Genomic DNA, 24010 nt, shown 5'->3' with positions numbered 1-24010 from the left:
ATTAAATGATTCTGATTAACAATAGTAAAATTTAGTATGTACCAAGCTGAGCTGCAGTCACAGGTAGGCTAAAATATGGTAACAAAACTCGCACTCTTAAATTCACTGTATAGAATTATTTTGCTGTTCAGGAAAAATGAAAAGATACCCAAGGATTGGCAACAAGCGATAATGTATCCAGTATACAAGAAAGGAAAAAAAAACAAGTGTGACAACTATGGGGTTACATCATTATTATGCCGTGCATGCGTATCTTTGCACGCGTTCTCTTACTAAGGCTATTGACACACATAGGGGAAAAACTTCAAGAGCACTAGGATGGGTTTCGGAAAGGCATGTCAACGACAGATAAAATATAACATGAGGAAATTTGATAAAAAGGTATACTGCCTATTTATTGGTTTCAAGAAAGCCTATGATATTATTCAAAATGGTTCAAATGGCTCTGAGCACTATGCGACTTAACTTCTGAGGTCATCAGTCGCCTAGAACTTAGAACTAATTAAACCTAACTAACCTAAGGACATCACACACATCCATGCCCGAGGCAGGATTCGAACCTGCGACCGTAGCGGTCACGCGGTTCTAGACTGAAGCGCCTTTAACCGCACGGAACACCGGCCGGCTTGATATTATTCACAAGGAAATTTTTTGGAGAATAATGGACGAGTTCAAATGGTTGAAATGGCTCTGAGCACTATGGGACTTAACATCTCAGATCATCAGTCCCCTAGAACTTAGAACTAAAACCTAACTAACCTGAAGACATCACATATATCCATGCCCGAGGCAGGATTCGAACCTGCGACCGTAGCAGTAGCGTGGTTCCGTACTGAAGAGCGTAGAACCACTCGGCCACCGCTGCCGGCAATGGACGAGTCAGGGGTATCGTAGAAACTGATGAAACTAATCAGAATATCTATTGACGAACCGAAAAGTAATCTAAGGTTTGAAGGCAGGGAATCTGAATGGTTTTCAGTGGAGCCTGGTGGGAAACAGGAGAATCCATCTCTCCCACCCTATATAACTTGATACTGGAAAAGGCCCTAAACGAGCGTTATCGATTGGAAGAGGTATAAATGCAGATGGCCAAGAGAAACAATTAGCGTTTGTCGATGATGTTATTTTTATGGCGTAGGAGGAAGATGAACTTCTAAGAATAACAAGTAAGTCGCTTACAGAGGAGGCGCAGAAAGTTGGTCTGAGGATCAGTCGTGATAAAAGAGAGTGTTAAAGAAACAGTGAAGAGGAAACCGAGGGATCACTGGAAATAAAAGTTACGGAATTTAAGAAGACTAGGTTCTTAAATATTTGGGAAATACCTGAGCACGGAAAACGACATGTAGGAGGAGATACTGAATCGAATAAAATCCACAGACACCTGTCTCCACTGCAAAACATTCTGATTCCCTGTCTTCAACCCTCACTTCACATTTAGTATTCTTAATGCACATTCTTAACAGGCAAACTATTCACCAGCAAACAACTAACAAGAACAACAACACTCCGCACGTACAAGACAATTATGCTATCGATATTAATGTATGTTTCTAAAACATGGTCACTGAGCAAGAATATGGAAACAAAAATTATGAAAAGTTAAGAAAAACATTCGGGTTGGGGTCAGAAAATGAAATATTTAGAAGAAGGAAAAAGAAAACAGAAATCCACAAGCTATTTAATGAACAAAATGTAGCTGTTGTTGTAAAGAGCAGAAGAAATGAATGGCTGGGACACGTACTAAGAGGGAATGAAGGGATGGTAAAGACACTGGTAGGAGGGAAGTCGCAAGTGACGAGTCGCCTTGGTACACCGGAGCTCAGACCAATGGAACAGACTACAGAGTGGGGGAAAGAACCGACTTCGGTTCGTGTGGCCAACTAAGTGTGTGAGTAGTGAGTGTAATTAAAGCAGCGATAAAGATATCTCAGTAACTTTTATAATACTTTGCCTAAACAAAATGCAACTACAGTCTCGTAATCCTCTGATCAAATGGAATCGTGCAATTTACATCATGATAACATTCTGTTTCGATTTTCATTTTTGCATAACAGTACTTCTACTGATTTTTTTGTCTGTTTTTAGCCCCTTCCACGCTTTTCACCCCGCTGCAATCGAAATATTATAATTTGCGTGCAACCGGAAATGAAAATTCGTGCGGGTCTTCCATTGTCATTTGCATGAATTGAACTGTCTGCATTATTAGCCATCAGCATAATTTAAATTCGCGAATTATATCGTTTGAGTCATAAGCCACGTTGAATTTCTGACGTAGAGCTTGTCTGATATCATGGCAATGACGTCACTGGCTCCGAGATTAAAAGCAGCTGTCTCCGCTGTAAGGGATGCCTTGTTTGCCAGTAGCACGAGCGTTTGTTATTGTTGGGGTGAGAGTCTTAGCAGAGCATTAGCAGACGACAGATGTGCTTATGTTTATAAGGTGGCGATGTTTTTGCCTAGGTTGGGGGTTGTAACACTGACCCACTAAGGCAGTGAGATACGGCAGTCGGGCACTGCATCGATCTGATGATGTCTACGTGCTGAACAATAACAGATTAAATTTATTAGAATTTCTTTCTTTTTTATTCATGAGGCCTAAACATCACCTCAGATATACATATGAAGCCATAGATGCGCATTCTGGACAGCAAGCAACTACAACCTAAGCATATCTAGGTAGTCATGGATTTGTGATTCTACATTAATAGTTGGGGCTAGAGTTAAAGTCAATAAAAATAAACAATAAGTAGATCTCATGTAACCTTGACAGAAAACGCCACGGATACCTCGCAAATAGGGCATAGTCACTGGCCTTAAAACACCAGAAATTTAAATTAACGGCTATGGAAAGCAGAGATGATCGTGTAAATAATGGCACACCACACCAACAAGCCCGTCTTATGATGACGAATTCCCACATGGACTTGATCATTGTGTTGCTGTACGTCAAACTGAGAACCAGATGTCATTGCGCTGTCCCTATGGATGCTTGTCTTACTACAGACAAGCCCATTTCCTGGTTCATAGTACGTAACGTGATACACGATCCTGGACAACAGAACGATCAATATGTCTGTCCTCCCGGGTGACTTTTGCAGAGGCCATTGAGATCCTGCGTGCCGTTGCGCATGGCCCTCCTGAAGCCATTGCTTACATATGTTCAGGATAGTCGTGGTATCGCGATCAACGCGAGCTGCTATATCATCATCGATCCTATCTTTTAGAATAACGACACATGCTGATGGACGTTTCCCTTCCGCAGATAAGGCATAACACGATCTTGTTGCAGAAAACCAACACTCACATGCGATTTCTGAAAGAGAAACACACTGCAGTTACTCCTACCTAATCTGTGCGGTTGCATATTCAAGTTCTCTTGTTGCCAATTTGACATTTGTCACATGGCACCTTCATGGTGTTCCAATAGTCAGCAGAGTACATTATACTCCAAATAACTGAAACTGTGTTCTTGTTCCCTAATGTTATCGGTTTATAACCATTTTGATACTCAGATACTGTTTCACTTGCTAGCACTTCACCTTGGTTTTTGGAGAAATCGGCAGGGTAAAATCTTTTGCTATGTTTCCAAGCTTATTAGCTGCTGATGGCAGATCGTCTTCTGAACAGGTAAAATAACCTGGTCATCTGCAAATGAGAAGGTATTTAAAATTATTTGTCAGACTATTTTGCAGCTCCCTTCCGCCTGCATATATGAAATAGCGCTGGTGACACTGGCTACCCTGTTTTACTCCCAGATTTATGACCGCTTTGTTCTTACTTTATCCATTCTTAACGTTTACTGACGTTTTAATCAAATGTTTTGAACATCCTTTAATATTAATGATATCTTATGATCTCTTTCGGATCACAAAGAAAGAAAGCGTTCGGCTAAGGGTAAATATTCTTCGATTTAGACACATTTCGTACGTCCTATCATCGAGCTATATGACGATGACATGGAAAAAATACCAAAATGGGCTGGACAAAAGTGTATTCATTTATGCAGAGAAGTAGTCACTGGTGTTTGGGAACTGCGGCGCTAGCTGCAGACTAAGTTGCCCGAAGTGCAGGATGGGGCTGGGGTTTAATTAAAGCATTTTGTTCTGCTTTAATGCCTTGGCGTGGTTCCGTGAATGGGCAGGAATTTTCTAATGAAGCTGTGCCTGTAAAAGTTAATCGCTCGGTATCGACGTCCGGATAATCGCTTCGAGAGGCCGGATGCTCCAGGCAGCTCCCAGTGAAGACCGCAATACTCCAGCTCACGGTCTGGGCTCGTGCTTCGATATGCACGCCATGCAAAGCCCTTCATGAACGCCGACACATATTATTTAATACAAAAGACCGCAGTCTAGACTTTTCTTCAGTGTATCACTTGCGTTTAATTGTGCTAACTGATTCAAGGGAAGCTTAGAATACCCTTCAGAACACCTGCAAGATACTCACGTGACTTTAGAGTGGAGAGAAATCGACAGTTCAAGTGGTAAACATATAACTGAGAATAACTGTATCCAGCAGGAATGCAGCCTCTCAATCTTTATAGCATATGTAGTGATAATTTCGTGTGGATCAACACCGTGATGCAAATCTTTCCACTGGACGCCATTTAGGCGACTTGAGTATCTCTAACCTATGCAAGTATATCTGTCAGGGAGAGAAGGGCAACAGTTTAACGTGGAATCTAAACCACATGTCGTCTGCGCAGAATCCTCACATCATGATCTCCTTCGGATCACAAAGAAAAAAAGCTTTCGGCTAAGAATAAATATTCTTCGATTTAGGCACATTTCGTACTTCCTATCATCGAGCTATATGACGATGACATGGAAAAAATATCAAAATGGGCTGCTTTAATGCCTTGGCGTGGTTCCGTGAATGGGCAGGAATTTTCTAATGAAGCTGTGCCTGTAAAAGTTAATCGCTCGGTATCGACGTCCGGATAATCGCTTCGTTTAATTGTGATAACTGATTCAAGGGAAGGATTGTGGCCAGATTTCTCCCTCACGCCTCTGACATAAGCCAACTGCCACATGTACAAAACGGTGGGAAATTAAAAACAATGGCGCGAAAATCAAAACAGCCCAATTGTTCTACAGTATTTCCCTTACTCCTCTGACGTCACTGTGGAAGTAAGACAGTTTCCCTAGGTGTAAAATCGAAGAAACCTTTTAAAAAATCCATGATGGGGAATTGTCCTGTTAGTGTGAAATTAAAAAGGCTTGTAAATGTTGATCCAAGGCGGCAGACCTGTGGAATATTAGTATAGCCCTATGACGTCACAACCCAATATGGAGAATCTAGGAATATGGACACAGCACTATGACGTTACAGTACAAATGGCGGACCTAAGGAATTCAGATGCAGGCTGCATGGTTGCCAGGTCACTTGTGCTAAGTATATAATACAGTCCTAAGTATAAAATAGAGAGAAATTCGGATAATCTAAGATGGAGCATAATCCTGTTGGTGCGAAATTAAAAAAAATCGGGGTGTCGATTCAGAGAATATGAGTGCATGTCAGAACATAAGATAATCACCCAAGATGGAGGACCTAGGAATACGGGTGCAGCCTGCATGTATGTCAGATTTCCTCTGCCCTGTGATGTGAGAATCCAGGGATGAGGATGCAGACTCCATGGTAACCGGGTCACTTGTGCTAATTACAGAGCCTGTACTGAGTTTAAAATGCTGAGAAATTTAAAAAAAATTGCTTTTCACCAAACTTATGACATCACAGTTCACTTGCCCTAAGTTTAAGCACACTTGTGATATGCCCATATTTAATGTTTAAACAACTGCCACTACAGTTAGAGTAGGACAGGAACAATTGCATCTTTATTTAAGTAAAACAATGCAGTGAGAGTTCCATCACCACTCGTTCGAAACATCATGAGAATCTTTCCAGACTGCTGCCCGATGTGCCAAGTCCAGCTACCACCGGTAAGTGCTGACTTGTGCGCCACTCACACTGTTGGCTGCACTTGCTGGAAGTGCAAGGTGGACTAACTGCCAGCTGCTGTGTTACACCACCAGGTGCTATGTGGTACATTACATCACAAGAATAGCTGCTGCCCTCCTTCCACAGGGAATCTTCCCCACAAGTTACCCATTTGATGTTGGCATACTGTCAACAACCATTCACACTGGCCAACTATGTACCATGCTGTAGCCTTCATGCCACCTGACCATGAAATTCTAATCAGACGCAGATCCAGACCGCTTTTATTCCTAGCTGAGACAAAGACATTTTTCCCTACCGATCTAAGCACCCCAGGTATTTCAAAGAAGCCACATGGAGGATTTCAACAATTTTTTCACATACCAAGAAACCCAGTCAGACGTGAGTTTCTGGCCTAAGTATACTAAAGCTGTCAACTATTTATAGGTAACTAACTTTACTAAACGCTGCAGTCAAGCCCTGAAGATCATGTGACGCCGACTAGCTGCTGTGTCATCCTCTGCCATGTGGCATCATGCAAATATGGTATGGAGGGGCATGGGGACAACACATCACTCGGCCTGGCATTGTCGACTTTTAGTCTTGGAGCCGCTGCTTCTCATTCAAATAACTCCTCACTACGACGCTGAATGCACCCTGTTCCAGTCTTCCTACTAGGCAGGAATCCATGTCAGTACCGGGAATTGAACTCACGACCCCAACATGATAGTCAGACATGCTTACCACTCAGCTACAGAGACAGATATTTATAGAAACACAAACATATTTTCATCTGGACGTCTATGCCTGTAGTGAATATCTGAGCCTGCCTGCTTATTTGTAAGGCTAAGGTTTTCTCATAAGCTATTTACAGATGAGTACTTGAAAATCCACTTAAAGGACATAAACACAGTGTCACTCACCAAGAAAACCACTCAGACGTTCTATTTCTCATTACAATCAGACATGCTATTTCACATTCCCCTAAAGAATTCACGCGTCGGAAATGTGAAGAGATAGTTTCAAGTTACATAACAGATATGGGATAAGTTTGGCATCAACTAATAAATGAAGTTAACAAAATTTCTGATGAGCAGATAAAGAAACTTGGAAAATTATAATCATATAAAATTACCTACTTATAAAGTTCATCACACCTATGGCTGGTGTGGTGCATCTGTCACAGTCATAGTCATATAGTAATTGGATTCCGAATCCGTAGATTCACAGATAACTGCTACACTTTGTCCACATAAATTTCATACGGAGTTGCAAACACTGCATTGATATATACAGGGTGAGTCACCTAACATTACCTCTGGATATATTTCGTAAACCACATCAAATACTGACGAATCGATTCCACAGACCGAACGTGAGGCGAGGGGCTAGTGTAATTGGTTAATACAAACCATACAAAAATACACGGAAGTATGTTTTTTAACACAAACCTACGTTTTTTTAAATGGAGCCCCGTTAGTTTTGTTAGCACATCTGAACATATAAACAAATACGTAATCAGTGCCGTTTGTTGCATTGTAAAATGTTAATTACATCCGGAGCTATTGTAACCTAAAGTTGACGCTTGAGTACCACTCCTCCGCTGTTCGATCGTGTGTATCGGAGAGCACCGACTCGTACGTAGGGATCCAAAGGGAACGGTGATGGACCTTAGTTACAGAAGAGACTGGAACAGCACATTACGTCCACATGCTAACACCTTTTTATTGGTCTTTTTCACTGACGCACATGTACAGTCGTGGACAAAACGAGCGGGACCCCTCACCTTTTCGTTATGCTGATCCGCACGGCTTTAAAGTCTGCTACACAGCATAACAGGTAAGGCGACGAAGTGCTACCAACATACTATGCACAGGCGTGAAATTGACAAACTATCTGAACTTTTTTAGGTTGTTTTCAATAATTTGTAAGACTATATTAATGCTGATTAGTGTGTTAAATACAACACGTAAATATAAGACAGAACTGAAAGAAGAAACGCTAATTGGTATGAACTGTACCTAAAAATTAATTTCAACTTATCGAGATAACATAACTGTTTTAGTAAGACAAAGAACCCCCGATCGTTACGAATTAGCAAAATATTATCCGCATTCGGCCGCGAAACGGTCTGTGTCAACGTTCAGACCAGTCATACTGGATTACCGTTGCTAACCTACCATGAAAGTGTGCAAATTTAGCAATGTGTGAAGATTCATAACGATATTCAGTTAAAAATCATCCAGTGCCACGCTTAAGTCAATTCCATTATTGACAGAAGCGGAAAAAGTAGGCAGTAACATGTATGAAATTCTACAAGAGTGTCATATTGACATCCACAGGGCGCCAGTACAGAATAAGGGTAGCGATAAAACGTATTGGGGGCGCGAGAATTAAAATTGCTTTACTGATATTCTACCTGCCTCCATCGAGATTAGAACCGAAAACAAACCAGACCTTCCTTTCACTACGCTAGCAGACAACCCAGGCAAACAGCCCTCTATTATTACCCCAGACATGAATAAGCCGGCAATTTCGCAATGAAAATGACAAAATGATCTGCAGTTTCTGTTGCATAGAGCTTTCTGGACTCAAAAACATGAATTTTCTTCCTTTATGTCACCGCTTACGTCACAATCATTCTGGATGTTTATCGAAATAACAAAATACTGTTATTAGAGAGTAAATTTAGTAGGAAAATTCTGCACCACCCCATGAAATAAACGGCTACATAGCTGCCAAACGTATTCTACACTATTTCGAATTCTCCACTAGACTCGCCACAGCCAGAAAACGTTCATTAGCCGAAGTGTTTCTTAAGCTAGCTAGCAATGGGAATGTTCGCACTTCTAAAACGCGGTGGCATTAATACTGGGATGTGAATTACCACGTGTATAGGCAAATGGATTCTATTTGCATTCCTGTAAACGTGATTTGGATCGAAAGCGTAGCTACGATTAATATGCTGATGTATCGACTGCAACTAGAGCATTTAGAATAAAGAGTAGGGGGTGTTATTTATGCGGCCCTCATCTTCAGTAGCTGTCGTAGCTGTTTTCGTTGTTAGGATTTCGTCACCTAAACCGGTAAAAACGGAACCCTACTAGTCTCACTTTCTTGACCGTCTATCGGTCTACCCAACCCTTAAAACCCGTCTACCTCGAGTACGGGTAGGCATGATAGGCGGAAATGTTTCGTACTTCCTGCAGTATACGGTCCCTTGGTGGTGTAAAAAAGTGAGCTTCTATGTCAACGCAATCTAAAGATACGGCCGTTTATGTAAGGAAAATTTACGCGAAAGGTCAAAAAATGACTCTAACAACTATGCGACCAAAATGCTTAGGTTATCAGTCCCCCTAGACCTAGAACTAATTGAACCTAGCTAGCCTAAGGACATCACAGACATCTATGCCTGAGGTAGGATTCCAACCTGCGACTGAAGCAGCCGTGCGGTTCGTGACTGAAGCGCCTCGAACCGCTCGGCCACCGCACCCGGCGAAACCCTATTCACCTCATGTATAATGATAATATACACTGTCTAGTGAGGATAAACTGTATTCGCCAGCAACTCAGATCGTTTGATCACGGAACTTTTACGAAGCTACATTCAAACTTTGTTCGAAGTCATCTGCAACATCCATTTATAAACACCCTAGGAACGTCGTATGCGATATCCACTTCTGAAGACGCTGGCAGGTACTGCAGTACTGTAACAAGTAGGTAAGAACTTATTGTTATTGGTCCATGCATGACACTTTATTTCAATATCAATTTAACGCGCCTTGGTGTTCGTATATGGCTGAAACTAATGAACAAAAAGTAAATAAACAGCAAACAACTTCGATGTTCAAATCAAATGAAAGTCACATGTCGCAATTACAACATAATTTCGTTGTTACATCTACATGACTACATCAACAGGATTTCTTTGCAGTCCAGACTTACGTGCCTGGCAGAAGGTTCAGACTGTTTCTCTACCGTCCCACTCATTAACAGTGGGCGGGAAAAAGGACCACTTACATCTTTTCTTGCGAGCCTTGAATTACATTATTACTATGGTTTCTTCCTGTGTAAGTTCCCGAGGAATTAATGTTTTGGCATTCAAAACAGATGTTGGTGATTGAAATTTCGTGAAAAGATCTCGCGGCAACGAAAAACACTTACGTTTTCATGAATGTTACCTCAACTCGATTATCAAATCTGGGACCCTCTCTCCCCTATTTCGTGACATTACAAATCGTGCTACCGTTCCTTGGACGGTTTTGCGTGCACAGTCAATCACGTCCGTCAAGGATATTATAGCAGTGGACGGACAAACGTAGTGTAGGCAGTGTTTTCAGTTGGCCTGTTGCGTATTCTTAGTGTGCGGCCAATAAAACGCTGTCATTCGTTTGACTTGCCCACAAAAGTATGTTTTCGATCGTTCCAGTTTAAGTTTTTCTGGGTACTGAGATGAACTGACAGTGCTTCGACTTGTGTTTTGTCATGTAACCGAAAGTTAATTGTTGTTATTGGACGCAGCTTTCGTGTTTAATGTATTCCTCATTCAACAGAGTACACTCCTCGTACACCACACATAACTGTTTCAAAGTATTAAATTGTTACTGATGTTACCAAGTTGCAATGGTCATCTTAACTTGCCGTTTTGAAACAAAGGAAAATATTATAGCGAAATGTAGCAACTAAGAAGCGGAGTATCCAAATAAACAAACATTTCCGGTTTAAGTAGTCGCAATAGGTCTACTACACAGTAACGTGAATTAGGAGCAAAGTCCATTAGTAGATCGTTATCAGGGAAACCAGCCCTCATAATGCAAAGTGCCACTACAAGAAAGAAAGTTTCCAAACATGTCAATGAGTAGTCGCGGAAAGCGGACGCATTCTGTCTACTGAATCCCCACGCCACTTACGAAGGGACACGCCAAGTGTCATACCCCGATCTTGCTGAAACTTCGCTCAGTGAAAGAGCGGACAAAATAAGCGAACACGTGTCTCGGCTTATCTGCTTACACTCTACCGCTTCTGACAAAACGACGGTCAAAATTTTCAATGCGCTGTTGCTATAGTGTAGATAACTCTTAGCGGGTAAGGTTCAAATGGCTCTGAGCACTATGGGACTTAACTTCTGTGGTCATCAGTCCCCTAGAACTTAGAACTACTTAAACCTAACTAACCTAAGGACATCACACACATCCATGCCCGAGGCAGGATTCGAACCTGCGACCGTAGCAGTCGCGCGGTTCCGGACTGAGCGCCTTAACCGCGAGACCACCGCGGCCGGATCTTAGCGGGTAAGGATTCAACTGAAGCGGTGGCTCTGCGGCTACCACAGCGACTTCGGGACTTCGGAACTTTGCGCTGTGAGTTCGAAATCCGGTTCCCCCCCCCCCACGCACACTCTGAATTATCTACGAATGTTTATTCCAATTTATGTTGAAACACTGTTGTCGTTATTCGTCAGTTAATTCGCTGTGTAAAGAAATAAGTTAAAAAGGGAACACACAGTGCGTAGTGGGGCGATCACTCTGTTGTAGAAATAATCCAGAAGCCAAGATCGCTTAAATACTGTTTACTGGATAACCGGTTTCAACACACTAAATGTGCCATCATCGGATCTGGATATAGATTGACATTTATAAACCATTTGGATATAACGATACATGAGGCAGACCAGATGATTTTAGATCAGCTTACCTCATTCGTTTATTATTTTTATAATTCATTAATTACACATAAAGTTAATTGGCGAATAATGACAACATTATTTCAACATAAATTAGAAATGAACATTTGTAGATAATTCTGATAGAGAGGCAGGAAAAAATAATAATAAAAAAACGCAATATGGTCTCGAACACGAGAATCAAAGTTAAGAAGGAACGACGGTAGCCACTGAGCCACCGCTTCAATTGTGTTCTCGGCTGCAGAAGGTATCTACACTATAGCAACAGCGCGTTGATAACTTTGACCGTTGTTTTCTCGGAAACGGTCGAATGTCTGCAGATAAGTCGAAACACATGTTCGCTTATTTTGTCCTCTCCTTCACTGAGCAAAGTTTCCGGATAATCAGCCTATGACACCTTGCGAGTTCCCCTCGTTAGTCGAGTCGCATCTTACGCCCGGCGAGAATTATGTATGCCTCAGAGTAAACTGCGCCACTCGGAAACACGGCGAGCGGGGATAAAAACGTTTTCCTTCTTATAAGGCAACCTTCTACAGTTAAAATTCACGAAGTGATCTTCAGGTTGCCTCAGATATTTCAGAAATGTTTCTAGCGTTAGGCCTGCCGCATATGCAAAACGTAAACATTTCATTTCATGTAATATTTATCAGGATAAGACATGACAAGAGTGGACCAGTCCCTTCTGAGAAAAATTACAGATTCTAAGTTGCTCCACTATGTAATGATACGGGTACGGGCTTGCGATCTCTCGTTTATGCCATCGATTTCCGTGTTACACATACTTGGCCACTGCGTTTTGGCTGCCATCGTGGAGGACGCAGTCTGTTTTCTGCTAGCGCTGTTTCCGCAACCGATATTAACCGCGACGAATCATTCAGACAACGCTAAATGGCCCATCTGGCTGAGGCAGACAAGGGCGCTATAATAGCACTCCATGCAGAGGGATCTTCAAATGGCTATATAGCAAGAACTATGGGTCTTCACAAGTCGACGGTAGCCAGGTGGATCAGACGAAAGGAAGAGAGTGGTAACCTGAATGGGAGGCCTCATGGCCGTCGCCTCAAAACAACAGCAGCTCAGGATCAGCAAATACGCCGTTTCAGTGAGAACCACCCATTTGTCAACGCACGACAAATTCAGCAAACTTTGGGTCTCAATGTTAGCAGTAAGATCGTCACTCGTCGTCTAAGGGAAGGTGGACTGAGAGCAAGAAGCGCTGCTGTGAAAGAGACATTGACTGTTTCCCACAGAGAAGCTCGCCTTGCTTTTGCTGCTGAAAATGTCGACAAACCTCTCCAGTTTTGGAGGCGAGTGATTTTCACGGACGAAAAAGTTTTCTCTACGGCATCACCCGGAAAAGAACTTGTTTACCGGCCTAAAGGTGCTAGGTATAATCGAAAATATATTTACAGTTGCCGAAGGAGTGTCAGGGAGTCGGTAACGGTATGGGCATGGATATCGGCCGAAGGATGTGGGCTCCTGTGGGAAGTGGAAGGAAGATTCGATGCGCGCAATTACATACCAATTCTGGAGAACGTGATGTTGCCTTCTGTAACAGCAAGATTTGGCGATGATCAGATCATGTTCCAACAAGATCGCTCGCCTATTCATATGGCACGTGTGGTTAAGAGGTGATTCGACGACCATAGTAATATTACTGTAATGGAATGGCCACCTAAAGGAGCTGACATGAATCCCATTGAGAATATTTGGGCAGAAATGGTCAGAGTAATATGAAAAAGGGGCAGTCACCGTCGACTCGCCGACAGCTTTCTGATGTGATTCATAACTCTTGGAATGAGTTACTTGAATCTCCTAGTTATGTGGCTCGAGTTGTGGGCTCAATGCCTTCGAGCTGTTGTGGAAGCCGAAGGAGGCTATACGCGATACTAAGCAGCATCAGCAGAGGTGTTTTTTTTTCAACCCTTCACCAATCAGCTGCAACAGCTGTTTCAAGTTGTTTTTTTTTGTTTTTTTTTACAGACGTATATTTTATATAATTTCAAGGAAACGCAGTAAGTGGAATGTGGACAAACAAATTAATTCACAGCAAGATACGTAATATTTAATTTGATAAGAGAAGAAATACTCACCTTATATATGCATGCAGTCTCTAAAAAATACACGACACACGTGTATATGCAAGAAGGGTACAAAACAGTTCAGCACAAATGAAAAATATTGAGGAGAAGCTCGCCGATGAAGGCGTAATTGGAGAACAAAGGTTGGGCTAGAAGGAGAGGTAAGGAGGCCCGAAAAAGCAGAGAAAAAACAAATACCCAATAGACTTTGAGTCGTTGTCGCAGCAGAGGGCGGTTGGTATATGCGATTCGGAGCAACAGTAGGAGAATAGTTTTATTTACTGATTTTTGAGGCTTTATTTTGTGACGGCTAAACAGTGCTACATTATGAGACCCACTATTTGTCCACATGTGGCTAAACATCAGAGGTGTAAAAAATTTTGAGAGGTGCCGAAGTTCTCTGGAAGAGTAACGTGTTTTAGACAAGAAGATGATTTTTAGTTCATTTCATTTTAGCCATTCACACTATGCTTTGACATTCTAATCTTCGATTTCATTTTATTATTATGTATCTTTTCTTCAGTGAAAGTCAACGGTAGTAAGTTTCAAGATATGAAGAATAACTGGAAGTTTTTAATTTGTGGAATAGCGTATTTAACAGTTAATGTTTTCAACAAATCTGTAGTTATAGGACATATTAAGAAGCAAGTCAAAAATGGCATTGTGGAAAGATCAGGTTGGTCTCTAAAGGGTAACGACGGTAAAATAGCAAATACGAAACTATGGGTAACAACTACTGTTGATGGTGAGGAGCCATAATCGATATGCCACTATTCTGTAATTGTATTTCTGAAGTTTATCGTCAATCCTAGGACTGAAACCGATACTCTGTTTTACGTAAAGAATATAACCTTCAAAATTTATTTAGCAGCGCAGAATATTAAATCATAGTTTATAGATCAGGAACATAATCCAACTGCCTTTAATTTTATTCTCACGGATGACATTGAGACAGTAAATAACAAGAGAAATAACAAAACTCCCAGAATCAATATAGAGAATTCAAGTGTCCAGTGGATTCAAAAGTTTGCTACAATAGCGAATAATTGCTTTTACTGACTCCTTCATGCCTACGTTTTCTGTCAGACAATGTTTGAAACTAGGACTAGCAAGGTAAACAATATTTCCACAAATTGTCAAATTGGAAGTCGGAGAGCCAGTTACATAAATTACGATGACAACAAACGTTTTTCAAGTAAACTGATCACAGGAGGCATCCAACGCATTTATTGTGTGTTACATGCACAGTATGTAAACTGGCAACGCCACCAACACACAGTACCACTAACAAGGGAACATCCCCATCGCACCCCCCTCAGATTTAGTTATAAGCTGGCACAGTGGATAGGCCTTGAAAACCTGAACACAGATCAATCGAGAAAACAGGAAGAAGTTGTGTGAAACTATGAAAAAAATAAGCAAAATATACAAATTGAGTAGTTCATGCGCAAGATAGGCAGCATCAAGGATATGGTGAGCTCAGGAGCGCCGTTATCGCGTGGTTAGCGTGAGCGTCTGCGTAACGAGAGCTCCTGGCTTCAAATCTTCCCTCGAGTGAAAAGTTTAATTTTTTATTTTCAGACAATTATTATCTGTCCGTCCGTCCGTCCGATGCGAGGTAACTGCGTCGTAGTATGATGACGCTACACCTAAACAAACATCGAAACACATGACGTCAGTCGACTACAGCGCACGGAAGAGAGAGTATTCCTGCTAACGAGGCTCCCTGGCTGGCAGCTGACTGTTCGCTACTTTGGACAAGAGTGCATTAAATACGTGAGATGCATTCCGTGGGCAATATGAATCCAGCAAATATAGCTCGCGACTTCAATAACAATGTCAATGAATATTTTCCGAACTGTAAGGCATCAGAAAGTTCCTTAAGGGATCGAACGATTGTCGAACATTTGTGTGATTATTTCCTACATTTGTTGATAAACAGTACGTGTGGTGATGATTGTCTGAAAGTAGAAAATCAAACTACTCCCTCGAGGGAAGACTTGAACCAAGGACCTCTCGTTCCGCAGCTGCTCACGCTAACCACGCGTCCACGGCGCTCCTGAGCTCCAACTATCCTTGATGTTGCTTATCTTGCTCATGGACTACTTAGTTTGTATATTTTGCTTATTTTTTTCATAGTTCCACACAACTTCTTCCTGTTTTCTCGATTGATCTGTGTTCAGTTTTTCAAGGCCTATCCACTGTGCCAACATATAACTAAATCTGAGGAGGGTGCGATGGCAAGGTTCCCTTGTTAGCTATGAAACAACTGTAGCAAAAAGGAGCATCCTCGTTATCCATGTGATGGATAAGACGACTAATTCGCATCATAAATGTCAATGTAAGCATCAATTTCTGTTGGAACGTGCTTCCTGGACCAAATAACATACATTTCCTACGTCTTCAATGCGAATCATGTAGCAAATATAATTTAAACGACATAAAAATATCGAGTGAATTTACTAACATAATTATGAACCGCTCACGAACATAAATCGATGGTCACATAGTTGTCAAAAGTATTCTATAGTATTGCCATTGTCCATTAGACTAGCAGCAGGAAGAAAACGTTCGCTCAGCTGTTGCACTGACGAAGCTCGCGCTTCGAAGACGCCACAGCATCGTCTGCCACCATTTTATGGGAAACGAAATATCTCAAGTGTACAGTCTTAGACATAAAAACTGACCGCCGACCGGCCGCCACAGAGAGACTAAGTCCGAGTCGTTCACTTAACGTGGCCAATAAAACTGACCGCCCCTGACAACTCTAAGTCCGGCCATCTGCACAATCTGGCAACACTGTTAGATGCGGAAGTGTTAGGAGGAAGTGGTGTCTACTTCCGAGATGTTCTCGGATTGTGTGAGCCCGTGGTATAGTGGTAATCTTCGTGCATTCTAAACTTATGGTCGCCTGTTCCCGTCCAACTATTTTTTTTTTTTTAACCACATTCGGTCTAAAGTTATGAGGCTGATTGAGCATTGAAGATAATTCGCTTAACATTCTACCCACCAGCAATAACAAGTATTCCAGAAACACCTCCGCAGGACAGCTCGTGGCTGCGTCGCGATAATAACAGCTTACGCTCGAGTGTTTCCTCGCGCTGCAGCGTCTACCGGCCACCGGCCAGACGCCACCCGCCGCCTGAAATCCGGCGCCGCCTATGTGAACGCGGCGCCACGCTGTCACTGTATGTATCAACTGTCATTTTCGAATTTGAAGTTCTAGTTATCATCTTGCAGTTCAGCATTGGATTTTGCATACTTGCAAATCATGAACTACAGTTAAGCATTGTAAAATTGAGTCGCAAGTGGAAAAAGGTGTGACATCTGCAACACAACGTTTACTTTTGGTATAACAGAGGGGTAAATGCAGAGGAGGCAGCTAGAAAGATTTGAATTGTGTTTGGAGCGAGTGCTTTTGGGAAAAATAAAAAAATGGCTCTGAGCACTATGGGACTTAACATCTATGGTCATCAGTCCCCTAGAACTTAGAACTACTTAAACCTAACTAACCTAAGGACATCACACAACACCCAGTCATCACGAGGCATAGAAAATCACTGACCCCGCCGGGAATCGACCCCGGGACCCAGTGCTCGGGAAGCGAGAACGCTACCGCGAGACCACGAGCTACGGACTTTTGAGATCGTTCTGGCATGAATGATTTTCCACATTAAGGAAGTCTCGACTACTGATATATGTGATAGATTACCATTTTACCATCATCCGACATTTGCATTCAACAGGCAAAGTTCAGAAGTCTGGTGTAGGAGTGCTGCATGCTCTAATTCGAAACAACAAAAATCAACGGAATGACTATTATTGAACGTCATCAGGTCACTCATGGAGCATTCCTATGCAGTACTGTTACTGGTGACGTGTTATGATGCCTTTATCGTTAACTTCCTAAGAAGAAATGAAAGGCTGAGCCCCACCAAAAGACGTAAACTCGAGGAAAGAGTAGTGTGAACATAATATTTTACATCTGATAAATCCAAAAGTGTGTTTTGGGCTACGAATTCGGCCCCCCAGGGTGTGTGCAACACAGCTGGAATTTGTTGCCAACAACTGAGACACCTTTCGGTCGCAGTGTAAGAAAATCGAGCAACAAAACTACATCACCTGCGCTACTGCATGATAATGCACTATGTTGACTTGAGAAACAAAACTATCCAGGAGATTGATAGGAAAGTCGTCTCTCAGGCACTTGTATTAATAGGGAAGTCCTCTCTCAAGCACTTGTCCCTCTCGTCATATATTTGTAAAATTTTACCTTTCCCGCTCTTGATCGATCAACCGTCAAGGCAATTCATTTCTAGACGAAAATACTTTTAAAGGTACCTGGTTTAATTACATCGTTAGAACCAGTAGGTTTCTACAGGCGTAGAATTTGTAAACAACTTTAGCATTGTCAGAACGTTTTAGATATCGCGAAAGAAAATTCTGCTGCTGATTAATTTCTCTTTGATAATTACTGTTGCGTTTAGTAAACTAATGGAAAATGCAATTAAAATATTCACAGTACTAACACAAATTAAATTCAGCTTACTACAGAAGCATAACGACGGCAGTCTATCTTAATAAAGCATTAAGTGTCTCTGAGACGATTGAGCCTATTTTAACACGAATTAGTAGGAGATTACCGACTTTTGACTTCGAAAAGATCTGTATTTATTTCATTTCCTGTACCATTCGTAAGTATTATGAAAATGTGACATTTCATAGATAAAATTATGTATTCACAACAACAAAAAATATGTCGGCAGAAAACAAAAGTGGCATTATGAATTTGGCAGTACCGTAAGGTTTTCGCTCTGACACTAAGAGTTACTGAAAGTAGCAAGACGAATTTTGCTCGAGCGTTGTCTTAGGATTCCCTTATTGAGTTTTTATCTGCCTGCTTGTAGCTGTGCTAGAAAAGAATTAAAAATCAGGCTTTCAGCGAGTCTCGAAAGGCGAACGAAAGCAGCTTGCACCTGGTAGGTAAGCATGCTACCTGGGAACTGGTTTTTTCCTAAAGTGGGAAGACATCCTTTTGTGGTTGAATTGTTGGCAAATGTCAGTCAGACGTGTGCCGTTGGTCTAAGCGTTTCGGTGTGTTGAATTTGTACCAATGATTTTTCTACAGGTTTTTTCTGTCCCAAATAGAGAGTTGAAGTCTCCCATTAGTATTTTCCCGTCATCTTGGTGAATTTTGCTCATAGTATTTTCGAGTGTGTTCCAGAATTTTTCGACGTTTTCGGTGTTTTTCTTATTTTCGATGTTGGTGGGGACACGTGCATTGATGAGTGTACAATTTTTACTGGGGCTCTGAATGAGCATAGTCATAAGTCGCTTGTTGGTGGGCCGGCCGCGGTGGCCGAGCGGTTCTAGGCCCTTCAGTCCGGAACCGTGCGACTGCTACGGTCGCAGGTTCGAATCCAACCTCGGGCATGGATGTGTGTGATGTCCTTAGGTTAGTTAGGTTTAAGTAGTTCTAAGTTCTAGGGGAATGATGACCTCCGCCGTTAAGTCCCATAGTGCTCAGAGCCATTTGAACCTTTTGATTGTTGATGGGTGTGATTTCTTTGACAGTGTTGATGATAGATCAATATTCGAGAAATGCAGTGCCGAAGATTGGTACGCCTTTCGCTACCTTTTGTTGTATTTTGCTCTTGAAGATGCAATGGTTTCCCTGATGGAAGGTTTCATTGTCAGTTAGTCGTGGTTCTTGAAGAGCAAGGATGAGAATTTTTTGTCGGACGATTTCTTTTGTGAGATTATTTAGTTTTCGTGTTTGGATCAATGTATCGATGTTTTTTGCTTGTAGGGAAATTTACCAGAGATCTTCGATATTCTCTGCTGTGCTAACCTGGACTCCCCAGAATCCGAAAGTCCAACTGCCGCCTGTCGACAGCCGGGTTGTGTACCACCTGGGGTAAAGTTGACCTTGCTTGCATAGTTCATGTTTGCTTGTGTTTCATTGGTTTGGCTTGGGTGATACCAGGACCGGACAGGATCAGAGGGTGTTGAAGCCTTTGAAAGCAAATATTTTCAGCCAAGCCATTGAGCTAACAGACGGTGACCAGAGTAGCGGTGATTTTCACTCAGACGTGTCTGGATTTTGGGTTCAACGGATTGAGTAGCGGTTCAGGATTGTGTTAGTATTTGGTTCACCCCTAGTGTTTGATTTCCTCGGTACCATCCATATGGGGGAGGGTTTCCCCTATCCGCCACACGCGATTATTATTATTATTATTATTATTATTATTGTCATTATGTCATCAGCAAATCCGATATGGTGTATCTTCCCACCACTGAAATAGATGTGTATTGTTCGATTCAGTATTTCCATTACATAAATGTGGGTTATAATTACGTTACATTGCTGCTAGTAGACATATTTCTCACTTTTTCTTAGACAGTTGCTACCTGTTACTCCATCATAGGAATTTATGTGCGCAGCATTAATGCAATACAGACGTTCAAGTTATCCGATTTCTGTAATTTCATTTCGATACCAGATCGTTTTAATCGGATTCAGCCAGGCAGTCTTAATGTGGATATCCGACTACGACTCTCATCATATGATAGACTGGGTAAACCACATTCTTAATCGGACTGTTGAATATAGATCACTTATCTATGACAGGGCCTGAATTCTTAAACACTGTGTAAAATAATAATCCAATGTGCTTATTACAAATACGTTATTTAAATATAAATATATGAACTAACGAGATAACAGTTTATCTACAGGAGCAGAGCCCCATCCATCATAGCAGAGCAGTGCGAGATTGGTTTCACGGCCAAGAGAGGATAAAGCTCTTGCCGTTTGTTCCACGATCAGCAAAAATCAACCAGACAGAGAATATGTGGGCAGAGGTAACAAGGCCATTGCCACGTGGATCTACAAAAGCAAGCGACCTTTGGACAAATATAGAAAACATATGTTGGGAAGTAAATCATCACGCTACACTGTCGACGACTTAATGAAATCAATTACCCTACGGCTTCGAGAAATCTTACGTAATGATCGTGGGTGGGTTGGTTACTAAAAGTATAAAAATATGTTCAAATGTGTGTGAAATCTTATGGTACTTAACTGCTAAGGTCATCAGTACCTAAGCTTACACACTACTTAACCTAAATTATCCCAAGGACAAACACACACCCACCCATGCCCGAGGGAGGACTCCAAAATCCGCCGGGATCAGCCACGCAGCCCATGACTGCAGCGCCCCAGACCGCTCGGCTAATCCCGCGCGGCTACTAAAGCTATACTCGTCCACAAAACCCATGTGGACAATTATCTGATAATCGGTCAAGCTTAGCTTTGTCGCAGCTCTTTAGCATACAAATCCATTTACTTTCAGGCTCCGCCTTACAATTCTTGCAATGCAAGGTAATTGAAAAAAACTCATCCACTCGACGCTAACTGAGGAGCTGACTGGTGCATGTGTTGTTCAACACGCAGTAGTTGTCACCCTCACTGGAATCAATGACTGTGTGTGTGCGTGTTTTCGTGTTCACGCACAATCTGAATCAATACTATTAACATTAGAGGGACAACCAACAATAAATATTGCATAAAATATGACTGTTAAGTATTTTAATGGGATGGGAAGTTACAAACTGAATTTTCACCCAACCCACGTCCTGCATATTACGTTAAGTAAGATGTATTAACTCCATAGTATCGTTAGCAGAGACAGTGCGCTCTTGTTGTCGAGGCTCGCGACAAGCGCAGCGATCAGCAGTGCCCAATGCCGCCGCGATTTGTTTGTGTTGGCTGAGCGTGGACACTGCAGCAGACGCTTCGCCATAAACAGAAAGAAATCACCTTGGCTCTGACTGCAGTGAGCGGATATCACTGCCTGCGTGTTCTTATAGTAACCAACGTGAGACTCTACTCACAGGTGCCATGGAGCAATTGCAACGGGTATCATGTCATTAGTCATCAGAACATTAACCAGTGATGAAATGTTCACTCTATTTGAATCCCAAGAAAATAGGAACATTCTCACAAAGGAATGTGAGGTGATATCAAAATTTATCCAACATACAAAAATTAACTGCAGGGCTTTCATGTATGCAGTAGTAGCACACAAGGAAATATTGTGTCTTGGAAGCGTATATTTCATTTCCTCTTCTCATATTAATGCCCTTGTTTTAGAATGAAGTGAGAAAATAAACACGAAATACTTAAGTTCCTGAAAAGCATATAAGTCATTTCCTCTTCTCATATCATAACTTTTGTTTTAGTATGAGGTAAAAAAATAAACAGATTAGGGTTCTGAAACATAATATGACACCAGATTCTTATCGTAGGCGCTATCGGAATCGCAAAAAGCAGGGAGCTGTCCATTCTTTTGTCCAAAAGTCTGTTTACTTTCATGCATTACTCACGCTAGGAGATTCATATTTAAGGACTTGTGGGCATCAAGATCTTCAGCAGAACGAGCCTTATGTTATTGTGCTAATTACGGTATGGAAAAAATGCAACAAAGACGAGTTCCCCTAGAGCAGTGAGGATATTTGCACATTTCTGTAATCAGCAATGACTGCCAGCTGCCACAACACTTCACAGAATCCTTTCGGCAGGCAACACAACTGTACGTGCACTTCAGACTTCATTCAGTAAGACGTCAGGAGATGGATGGAAACGTCAAATTAACGTTGCTTTCCGAGTCGTATTCAATCCAGAATGAGGTGTTATTAAGGTAGTTGAACGTTCTAGCAATTACACTTCAATAATTCCCATATGAGTATTCCGATAGCCAAAAGAACCCGTTGGTGTGAAACCATCTGGAACTGCATTAACATCAAACTGCAAGAACTTGAGACAATACGTGGACTCTTCTCTTCGCTAGGTGACCTATTACTGATATTTAGGATTCTCTCCGTCCTAGGCGTAATGGAAATGGAACTTCAGAGGCGCTTTCCGCTATTCTTGACAAACACGAGAAACTTGTAATCACAGCGAGTTACAACTACGTGATGATAATGGTTCAGGTTGTCAGTAGTTGTGGTGGTGTTATGCTGTCAAATTGCTTACAACAACGTTAATGGTGGCGCACATAATTTAGTGCTGACTACCTACTTAAGTAAAGATAGTGTTGTGGCGTCGTCGCTTGTCTTTATTTGGCCTCAGCTTGAGTAATCCGATTTAACGAACATAGTACTACATTCGCGGGTTGCTAATGATACAGTAGGACTACAGAGATCATCGTGCGGGTATTACATTAATTCTGCTATGAATTGCTTAAAAAATGTTACCCTCAGCTATGCAGCTGGAATGACTCATTACACAGGTACTCTATGTGGCACTTGGTTAAGTGATCAGTACGCTGCAATCCTGCTTCTACTGTTTGTAAACACTTGTATACTTCAAAAATGTTTCAAATGGCTCTGAGCGCTATGGGACTTAACGTCTGAGGTCATCAGTCCGCTAGAACTTAGAACTAATTAAACCTAACTAACCTAAGGACATCAGACACATCCATGCCCGAGACTGGAGTCGAACCTGAGACCGTAGCTGTCGTGCGGTTCCAGACTGTACCGCCTAGAACCGCTCGGCCACCCTGACCGGCATACTTGTATAATGACCATTCGTTTCTTGGCTAAATATGAAGTACAATCTAATTCGCATGTATATGACATGGGTTAGCGCCGGGACAAAGGTATGACTAAGGATAGGATGCCGTTGGAGTCCCGTTATTTTGATGGCAAGACAAATGTTCGCAAATCACCTCTATTGCCTCAAAAAACAATTGCATCTTAAATATCGAAGGTCCGACGTCCACACTGTCGCAGCGCGTTGAAATACGGCAATGAAGGCAGATGAAAATATGTGACCGACTGAGCTTCGAAACTAGACCTCCTGCTTACTAGACAGACGTGATGGCCATTGCACTATTATTTTTTTAAAAAGTTTGAGAAGACTTTCAGCACCAGGTAGTCTGAGGCAAAGAGGGCAGGGGTCGAAAATCCGAGGCCTGGCCACAATGCCTCCCCCATACCTGTCACTGAGCAGCTGCATTATTCACATGTATTCCATGTTTGCACTCATATATTCCTTTAAATTATAGATCAAAATTGAAGTAGTAATTAATGTAAAATAAATTACAGATTGTCGCCTCCAATGGCGTGCGTTCCTTGTGGAACATAACTTATAACATTGAACAGGGTGACGGAAAAATAAATAACAAACATTCATTCAGAATTATATTCACAATTTAAGTTATTATGCACTGGATGCATATGAGGTCTGTAAGGAAGCCATATATTTTTCAACAAATGGAAGAAGTTTCGGAGCCGGAGGGATTTTGCC

This window comes from Schistocerca americana, chromosome X, assembly GCF_021461395.2.
Source record: "Schistocerca americana isolate TAMUIC-IGC-003095 chromosome X, iqSchAmer2.1, whole genome shotgun sequence".
In the NCBI taxonomy this organism is placed as follows: Eukaryota; Metazoa; Arthropoda; class Insecta; order Orthoptera; family Acrididae; genus Schistocerca; species Schistocerca americana.
This window is presented reverse-complemented; position numbering follows the sequence as displayed.